Below are 4011 nucleotides of genomic sequence, written 5' to 3'. Positions count from 1 at the left end.
TTGCCACCCATTGTGGGGGTGGGGAAGCATAGCCAGAGTCAAATAAGTAATGCCCATGTTCAACAGGACATGGGTTCAGTGCATGTCTGGCTGAAGCTGGTAAGGGAGGGAGGGGGGAAGGGGTAGTTAAGGAAGCTGCTTAGTGGAAGGAGGGCAGAGACACTGGGACCCTCCTTCTTCCTGTACCAGCCATTCTTCCTTGCAGCCCCTTCTAGCAAAACTGGTCCTCATGCTTCATCTCTTTCAGTGACTGCCGGGCAAAGTTTCAAACATAATTTCATCATCTGTGGCATAGTTGGTTCCAAATTTAATGAGATTGGTGTCCACAGGGGCATCAGTTTCAGGAGAAGCTGTCTGGGGCCCAGGGAGGGGGATGTAATCATGGGGCTTGGGGTGCATAAGAACAAAAGGCAGCTTCACGGAGACATCACCACCACCAGACATCACCAGCGTCATCTTGATCCTGTAGGACCCCAGGATTCCCAGCACCTCCTTGCTGGTGCCCTCCTTCATGATGGTGCTGGAAGCCAGGTTGGTGTCCTTGTGCTTGAGCTTCCCATCCAGGCCAAGACCGCTTCTCCCAGTTGTTGCTGAGCAGTGTGGTGATGTACACCTCCAGAAGGTGGTACTGGGTGACAGACTGGTCATCTTGTTCTGTCTGAGCCACAGGACACTTGTACTGGGCAGTGCTGAGAGGCAGATATTGGCATTCTGCCTCACAGAGACTTTGGTCTTCTTGACGGTCTTAATGAAGTCGGTGACAGGGACATTGACATTGTGGGGCTCCCCTTGGTTGTACAGCTCCTCGTCCAGGGAAGCCTCAAGGTGCAGGGAGTGGTCAGACAAAGTGGGGTGTGGTTTCTGCCGAAGGTTGAGTGCCAGGTTTCTTTGGGGCAAATCGCACCTTTCGGATAACCAAACACACAGAGTTCCTTATGTGGCTTTTCCTTTTTTCTAGTGATTTGGCACAGAAGGTTCGAACCTCAAAGTCTATCCCACAAGCCTTCTCTGTGTCCTCTGGGCCTGGCTGCAGTGTGACAAAGCAGGAAAGACTCGGGGTATTATATCCAGTCCTCATGGTCAGAGCAGAAAACATAGGTGAGGGTCACAAATATTGTGCGGTCAGGGTTCACAAGCACCACGTCATCTAGAGGGTCCACTTTGTCCAGTGTGTTCTACAAAATCCCATTTGCCCAAGTACACATTGAGCTTGCAGTTAGGGTTCAACTTCTTAGTGCCGGGTTTTTCCCATATAAGGTGTCCGAGGGGTTCCAGGCTCCCTGGCTCCAGTCTCCCAGCTTGCTACCAGGTTCTTGCTCCTCCCCAGCCATTGCCCATGCATGCCCTCTACTTCCAGATATATGTACAATAAAACCTTGGTTTGCAAGCATAATAAAACCAGAAACATGCTTGTAATCCAAAGCACTTGTATATCAAAGTGAATTTCCCCATAAGAAATAGTGGAAACTCAGATGATTCATTCTACAACCCAAAAATATTCACATAAAAATGATTATAATACTATAATATAATACAAAATAATAAAGAAAATACAAAATATAAAGAAAAATAAACAAATTAGCCTGCACTTACCTTTGAAACCCTTCTTGGCTGGGATGAGTGAGACCAGAGAAAGGTTATTGTGTGGGACTTTAACTAATGGAATCACTACTATCTGTCGGCTCAATGGAATCTTTAATTTTGTGTGCAACTTTAACAAAGAACCTATCCAATGACACATGCTTTTGCCTCCTTTTGAGGATTTCGTGGAAATGTGACATTGAATTACCCTTGAACATATTCATTGCTCTCACTGCTACAGCCTTGCTCGGGTAGTGCTTTTCTACAACGTTTTGCACTGTTTCTCACATTTTACACATCTCCCTAATCTCATTTGAAGTGAGGTATTTCTCTGTCTTTTTTCCCTCCTCCTCAGCAGATGAGATGTAGGTGTAGACTTCTTATAAAATCTTGCAATTTTGGCCACTCGTATACTTTGTTCATACTTTTCGATGATTTCCTTCTTAACTTCCACTGTAATCATCTCCTTTTTCTTACTGCCTTTCTTTTCAACATTTTCCTGCATGGGGGCCATTGTATATGCTCGCACAGATGCTGACTACAATACAGTATTAATAAACTCGTGTCATACACTGTATTTAATGTACCTGGCAAGGCAGCAGAGGAAAGGGTCTCTATTGGTAGGCAGCCTGACCTAGAATGAAGCAAAGCATTCCTAAGCTTAATCTTCTTGTATGGAAAAGCAAAGCAATGTCCATACAGGCTTTGAAGTGATAAAAAATACACTAGTGCTAGTGTGGGCACCTTCCAACGTTCTAAAAAATCACTAACTTCTGCCAAACACCATGGCCTGAGACTGAGCATTCAAGCAGGGGAGATGATCACTCATAATCCCTCAGAGAGAGAGAGAGAGAGAGAGAGAGAGAGAGAGAGAGAGAGAGAGAGAGAGGAATCCTTGGCTCAGTGACATTCGGCATCACAGTCTATTCATATGGCAAGATATTGCTTGTTTATTAAATTAAAATTTATTAGAAATGTTTTCTCATCTTGTGGAATATCACAGAACAAGTGACTTGCAACCCAAAGCTTTATGTGATATATATATACATATGTGTATATATATATATAGTTTAAAATGTTTTATATAACAAAATATATGTATATTTTACATATAACTATATATTTATATGTATATAAATATACACATTTATACATTTATGTACATATAAATATATATGTATATGTACATAGTTATATGGCTAAAATATATATGTATATGTATATATACATTTATACAAATGCATAAATAGTTAAATATATGTTTTATACAGTAAAATATATTTGTATATTTTACATATAAACATATATATTTATATGTATATAAATATATATGTATATAGTTATATAATGAAATGTGTGTGTGTGTGTGTGTATAGTTAAAAATATGTTTTAATTTTAGAGTTAAAGAAGGTCAGGTAGTGTGGGAGAGAGGCAGAGCTTGATCTCATGATCCTGGGATCACAACCACAGCCAAAATCAAGAGTCACTCACTTAACCAATGGAGCCACCCAGGCACCCTTGCTTCCAAATATTTTAGAATACATATGTATAGATAAGTTCCACTACTGTTTGTGATTATATTTATGTATCTCCACTCCTCTAAACCATTGAGACTTGCATTATGACTCAATACATGATCATTCACCAATATATGGTAAATATTTTGCATATACTTGAAAAGTATATATTAAGAAGCTTTGTAGTCTTTTATCTATCTCAATTAGGTCAAATTTATTAATAGCAACCTTCAACTCTTCTACATCTTTACTGATTTCTCAGTTGCCTGTTTTATCAGTTACTGGTGAGAAGTGCATTAAAATCTCCCAACAGCCTGACCCATCTCTTGAGTTCGGCTATCTTCAACATCATACTAACTCTTGTCTCCTGAGCACCGTGAAGTAGCAAAAACCTCTGATCTGCCACTTTTCATTAGGACTCTGATCCACAGTGCTCATATATCAGAAAATTCCTTAAAAGGAAACATAGCAGAGAATTTCTCTTACTGCAGTGGATTTTCCTTTTCTCAGGTTTCTTCATTGCTAAAGTATTTCTTGCCCTTATTATTCTCTCTCTCTTTTTTAAGTTTTTATTTAGTTTTGAGAGAGAGAGGGAGCAATCGAGGGAAGGGCAGAGAGAGGGATGCAGAATCCCATGCAGGGTTTGCGCTGCTAGTGCAGAGCCTGAAGTGGGGTTCAAACTCATGAACCATGAGATCATGACCCAAGCGGAAGTCAAGAGTCTGATGCTTGACAGACTGAGCCACCCAGGCGCCCTTATTCTCTTTTTTAATTTAGCATTTAGAGTTGCTTTTCTAGAAGATTTGTTTTGATACGAAGTTCTCTGACAGAGAGAATCAAAAGCCCCAGATGCATATTTTCTGATTGGTAAAGTAACGCCTGTGTTTTGTAGAAATTTGGAAAGTCAGAAAAG

At 40.6% G+C, this 4011-nt stretch overlaps 1 pseudogene; it reads right to left on the bottom strand.

The window, feature by feature from the left end:
* Positions 1–211: 211 nt before the first annotated feature.
* LOC115293531 lies at positions 212–1741 on the bottom strand (annotated as a pseudogene).
* Between the last annotated feature and the right edge of the window lie 2270 nt (positions 1742–4011).

The sequence above is a fragment of the Suricata suricatta genome, chromosome 6 (genome assembly GCF_006229205.1).
Source record: "Suricata suricatta isolate VVHF042 chromosome 6, meerkat_22Aug2017_6uvM2_HiC, whole genome shotgun sequence".
NCBI classification, from domain to species: Eukaryota; Metazoa; Chordata; class Mammalia; order Carnivora; family Herpestidae; genus Suricata; species Suricata suricatta.
The sequence above is the reverse complement of the archived record's forward strand: the minus strand, read 5'-3'. Positions and strand labels throughout refer to the sequence as shown.